This window comes from Rhagoletis pomonella, unplaced genomic scaffold (genome assembly GCF_013731165.1).
Source record: "Rhagoletis pomonella isolate Grant_MI unplaced genomic scaffold, Rhpom_1.0 Rhpom_scaffold_00004, whole genome shotgun sequence".
NCBI classification, from domain to species: Eukaryota; Metazoa; Arthropoda; class Insecta; order Diptera; family Tephritidae; genus Rhagoletis; species Rhagoletis pomonella.
Window position 1 is genome coordinate 69,960,754 of NW_023458558.1, and position 6,452 is coordinate 69,967,205.

The window sequence follows — 6,452 nt, forward strand, 5'->3', positions numbered from 1 at the left end:
AAAAAAAAATGCTCTGAAAAGAGGCAAAAGTCGCACATGATTTTGGAAATGGGTCTAGCCTATCTACTGCCAAATACGTACATGAGCCATTCTTTTTTAAGTCCGACAGATTTCGTAAAAAAAATTATGTCAAGTCTCCGATTCGCATCAAATAGTTTTGTGGGTTCTATACATGAAATACACAATAAAGTTATACGTTTTGCAAAAACTCGATGTTTAACACCACACCAAATATATCTTAACATAAGTTTTCGAAAAAAAAATACAAATAATTGTTGATTCTCACATAATCCACCTCGTCATAAAGAAAAATATTTTAAAAATAGTTCTTGAAAAACCCCCATTTTTTTAACCATGTTTTTTATAGAGAATTAAACAAGGATTACGGTGGTATAATTTTAAATCCCTAATTTATTGGTCTTCACTATACAAATCAACTTCAAAAAGTTCAGCTGTTAATAGCTAAATTAGCTTTAAGACAATCTTGACCATCTCGTATATATAAATGTTAAGCCCTTTTCTTTAGCTTTAAAACGACGTTAAGATGAAGTCTCTACAATGAGCAGAACCCGAGATATAACGATCTGAAGAAGTACATGATTAGTCAGAATCACGAAAAAATGCAAAACTTTGACAGATCATATATCCAAAGAAAAAAGCGAAAAAAAATCCTCGAACACCTTTTAGCCTAGTTTATGTATAGAATCCATAAAACAAAAATTCAAGCCAATCGAAAGTGTGACACCGAATTTTGTGTCCGATATGAAAAAGAATGTCTCATATGCGTAAATTTTTTGCAAATGTTCAGTTAGAATAAATATAAAAAGTACTGTTTTCAAATAACATGTTTTTTCGGCCATTTTCTGTACGTTTCTGGATACGAAAAATGTTCGAAACCGGCACTATGGGCACAGCGTACGTTTCAAGAAAGTAGGCTTCCATTATTTCTATTTCCGCTATTTTCGTTTTAACTGAGAGCAGACCCTACTGAAGCTATAAGTTGAATGACTCGTGAAAATCGTTGTGCACCCATACATATGTACGTATACCTACACATGTCGATTATATGTTGGCTCCATTACTACATTATTACTTCAAAACCTATTCATACATGCACTCTCCATTCATGGTAATCATGCAGTTGTTGGAATTCATTTCGAAAACATAATACATAATAATAATATGTGTAATACAATATTTTGGCGCTTAAACTTTTGCTAAATGCTTGGCCGAGCTTCACCTCCAACTTGTGGTGTGCGGCCTGATGTTATAACACAAATGCAGGAGTTTTTTCAAAGCAGATATACACTCGGAGTTTCGCCATCGCCTTCTGAGGGGCGACCGTTGTTAGAAAATATATGTTCTAATTTAGATGTTGCCCGGACCAGGGATCAAACACAGGACCCAAGGAGTGGTAGTGCACACTTCTAACCAATAAGCCACAGCGGCCGAAAACATAATAAAAATAATAATAATTTAGCTTTGACAAAAAATTACACTCAACCAAACCAACAACAATACAACACAGAATGAATAGGCAGTGAGAAAAGGCGAAGAGTTACTTGGCGCAGTTTTGTTTTAAGTGTGGATTGTGTTTACTGACATATGTATGTATGTATATAATCAGCGTTAAAAGGTGCTGCAAATCTTTACTGCCAGCAAAGTAAAAGCCTGCACTTGGGCATTCAATTGCATAATGGTGCCTACTCCACTCAAAAACAACACAATGGTGCATTTCATATTATATTAAGTTTTGAGTAACGCATATGTACGACTAAAGAAGTACCACCCTGAAATGAAAAGCCAAACCAATCAGTAAAAGTTATAGCGGGCCAACTGGTACAAATCGATTAGTTTGCCAACTAGTAAAAGTAAATTTCGAAAAACTTTCAGATATGCGAGGCAGCGGAAATGAAGAGGAGCCAGAAACTTTGCAGCACTGTTGTGCGAACGCACTCAGAATTTTTCGAGGGTTTAACCCATGTTGAATTTATGCCAGGTGTATATTGATTTGACACTATCTTATTTGAAAATTTGCCTTTATAATTAATTTTGTATAAGATAGCCGAATGACAGAAAATAAAGCGTTGACGCTATTTTATATTACTTTAACTATTTATTGCTCTATGGGTTTAACCGACTTATAAAGCTAAAGTAGCAACTTCAACCTAACCTTCTGATATGCGATAAGCGACGTCTTTCTTTCAATTTTTCTAGCCAAAATTAAAAGGCATTTATTATACCTTTCATGAGCATGAAATGGTATTATAACTTTGGTCCGATGTTTGTAAGTACCAGAACAAAAAGAGATAGACCCATCACAATGTATACTTATATGATCAGAACGTCGAGCTGAGTTGATTTATCCATGTCCGTATGTCCGTCTGTCCGTCTGTCCGTCTGTCCGTCTGTCCGTCTGTCTGTCTGTTTGTATGCAATCTAGTCTCTCAGTTTTCGAGATATCCGGATCAAATTTGTTAGGTGGGTGTATTTTTATAATGTATTAATCATTTGTCGGAACCGGAAGAATCGGACCACTATAACATATAGCTCCCATACAACTGATTGTTCAGATATGAGATTTTTCGTTATAACTTCTCCATTTACGCAGCTACGAACATGAAATTTCGCAGCACTTGCACCCATTATCAACAGAATGCTTACAGTGAAAATTACAAAGATCGGGTCACTATAACCTATAGCTCCCATACAACTGATTGTTCAGATATGGGATTTTTCGTTGTAACTTCTCCATTTATGCAGCTACGAACATGAAATTTTGCAGTACTTGCACCCATTATCAACAGAATACTTACAGTGAAAATTACAAAGATCGGGTCACTATAACCTATAGACCCCATACAACTGATTGTTCAGATATAAAATTTTTCGTTATAACTCCTCCATTTATATCGCTAGGAACATGAAATTCCGCACTGTTTTCAATAGTTATCAACAGAAAACTTACAGTGAAAATTAAAAAGATCGGGTAACTATAACCTATAGCTCCCATACAACTGATTGTTCAGATATGAGATTTTTCGTTATAATTCATCCATTTATGTAGCTAGGACCATGCAATTTCGCGCTGTTTTCAGTCATTATCAACAGAAGACTTACAGTGAAAATAACAAAGGTCGGGTCACTATAACCTGCAGACCCCATACAACTGATTGTTCAGATATGAGGTCTTTTATCATAACTCCTCCATTTATGCAGCTAGGAACATGAAATTTCGCACCACTTTCACTCATTATTTTCAGAATACTTACAGTGAAAATAACAAGGATCGGATGACTACAACATATATCTTCCATACATCTGATCAGATATGGGATTTTACGGTAAAACTCCTTTATTTGAATAGCTAAAACCGATAAATTTCGTAAGATATTTTATAAATAATAATACAAAGTCTACTGAGAAAATCATCAAAATCTATGCTGTATAAGCTTTATCTCCTATAGCACTGATTGTTCAGATACCAGTTTTTGCCATATATCTCCTTTATGTAGGAAACTAAACCCAATAAATTGTGTTACCGGTTTACATACCGATCACATAGCAGTGAAAATCACTTAGATTGGTGCCATATAAAGTATATCTTCCATACCTCTGATTGTTTAGATGCGATTTTTTATATAAGTATGTAACTCCTCTATCGATGTATGCAGATGTATTCAAAAGCAGTAATCTGTCAAAGTAAAATTTGCAGATGTTCATGAAAGGTATGAAGCCTTCGGCATAGCCGAAGACAGCGCTGCTCTTACTTGTTTTTCAATTTTTGTTGTGACGTATTAATATTCATTTCAGTAGTGTTATTGAGCTTTGTACCACGATTTGTTGGTTAGGAAAAATGAAAAAAAAAACAACGGTGTCTAAGCGATAGAAGTTATAGCAGCTATTTTGAAGATCACCACATCGCCTCGTCAGACTTCTTTTTTCTAGTCTTCAGCAGGGATCGAACCCGCACCATCGATGTGCAAAGTCAGAAGCGCTTGCCATTGAGCAATGCACATCCCGTAAACTCTTGTTGCTAATCCATTCCCTTATTCAACCAACTAACATTTATCAAGTGCAGTTGATTTGCCGCTATTTAGCCTCGGAAATAGAATAGAGATTGTTGTTTTTTCCTTCGAAATAGCTACTATAACTTCTACCGCTTAGACATTTTGTTTTTCCCCATTTTTCCTAACAAACAAATCGTGGTAGAAAGCTCAATAACACTACTGAAAAGAAAAGGCGTTTAATTAATCCTCCCCCGAATACTACCGCTTCTGGTTCTGAGATCGCTGTTTCGAATTCGCTTGGAGATAGGGAGAATTACTCAATTTTATATAAAATCAAATGTAACTAATAAAATAATACAAAATAAATATTTTTCCATCTGCATGAGGATTCCAACCTCCGATCTTTCGAAAGGCACGTTGTTAGTGTTGTAGCGGCGGGAGCAAAATAACATTTATTTAAAAGCTGATGACGATGTGTTGGCGTTAATGCACAGCCGGATAATAGACATTTTGTAGAACCTAAATACCAGTGCTAGTATTTAAAATGACCGAAATGAGCTGCAAGGCAAACTTGTAGCAGGTATTTTAGTTCATAAGTAGTAGCTTTGACTGCAGGGCAACTATGAAACCATATACAGTAACGAAAATATAATAAGGGAAGACACATTTTAGTATTTTTTGGCTATTTTCCTTTCAATTATTTAATATTAATTATTTTTTTATGAAAGCGTAGCTCGTTATCTAACAAAAAAACAAGTAAGTCAAAATTTCAAACTTTGTACAAAAATTAGCAAATTTCGGAAAGGTTTCATCAAAGCTTTTTAATTAGATTTATTAGAGAAGTGCTGAGTATGTAGTTTTTGTATTTAAAAACATATTGATCAAAATTTTTAACTTTTTAATCAGATCTTTAAATAAAATTTTGAGTATGCAGTTTTGTATACCTTCAAATTTTAGTACAATAAAGTGCATGTCTTAAGTAGCAAGGATTTACGTTGATTTTGGGTATTTTTTTCTGTAAGGTGTTGCTCATTTCTCCATACGAAAAAAATTGTCAAACAGACTTTGTATGGAAACAAATGCGCTAAAAAAAAACGTTCCAAAATTCAGCGGTAAGATTTAATGGCCTACAAAGCTTCTAACTCAAAGAAATCGGAAAACCGTGATTAAAAAGTTTAAATTTTTCATCAAAATTTCTTAAAACGCGTCTAATTTGAAAAGTTTGAGATTTTTATTTACACATGTTATATTCATCAAAGTGAACAAGTGGTAGTCTGGCAAAAGAGTAGATCAGTTCAAGCAACGACAGTTGACAACAGTTGACAACAGCCACTTGCTCAATTTGATGAATACCACTATAGTTTCTTTGCAGAGTTACCCATATTTTCATAAAAAAATTTAAATATTTTTAAACAAATAAAAGTAGCCAAAACTTGCTAAAATGACTTCCCCCATTTAAATTCCCGCCATTGTACAAACGTGTGTACAAGTCCTGGGACGAAAGATTGCGATTGTAAAACACTGGCTATAAAAAGACTCAAAGTCAGTGCGTGCATATATGTACGAAAGAATAAAATTAAGTATAGTTTAAAAAAATTAAACCTAGCTATTATAATTTACATACGTACTGTCATTAGGTATGTAAATTGAGAATAGAAATCGCTGCATCTTTTAGGCGCATCAATATGACATATTTGCATCCCGAGCAAATAGAAGGGAGGTAAAAAAGAATGAATTTTAAAAAGAATTCAAGCTCTCTTTTCGAAACCTCTTACCTCACAGTCGCCTTCTGGTACCACTGCCTCACAGTGGTGCCAAACTGGAATCTTTTATTCAATATAATCCAGAGCCTTCATTTTTCAACCGATTCGATTTATTTTATTTATTTATTCCTGTTTTTTTTTGTTTTACTGAAAGCTAATATAGTTTTGAAGACATTTTGCAAGCCCGATTTTTGAATCTTTATTTATTTATGTGCAATTTTATAATGCAAAGTGTTTTTGCACATATTCCACTTACGTGCTTATTTTTGCATACTTGACATCATTTAATACATTTTCGGCGGAAAAAGCGATAGGATTGCAGGGAACAAGATGAATTAATACATATGCAGTGAAAGCTCCCATAAGTGGACACCGACGGTCCACCGCTTATGGGAATTTCGAAAAAATAAAATTCAAATTCAAATTTAAAAAATGTAAATTGCGACAAATCACATTGCCCCCTTCGCTCAAGCAGAAGCAAGAAGAGGACAACGAAAAGGCAACACTTTTTCTAGAAAGGAAAATATCTTTGAATATGGACTATGTTCTTGTGTACATATACATATTTAAAAGCGCAAGAGACAACATCTGATTTAAAAAAAAAATAAAAAATGGCCGCTTGTTAGAGCTTTGCGTCGGCTTATGGGAGATGTTTTTCTAATAGCTGTCCGCTTATAGG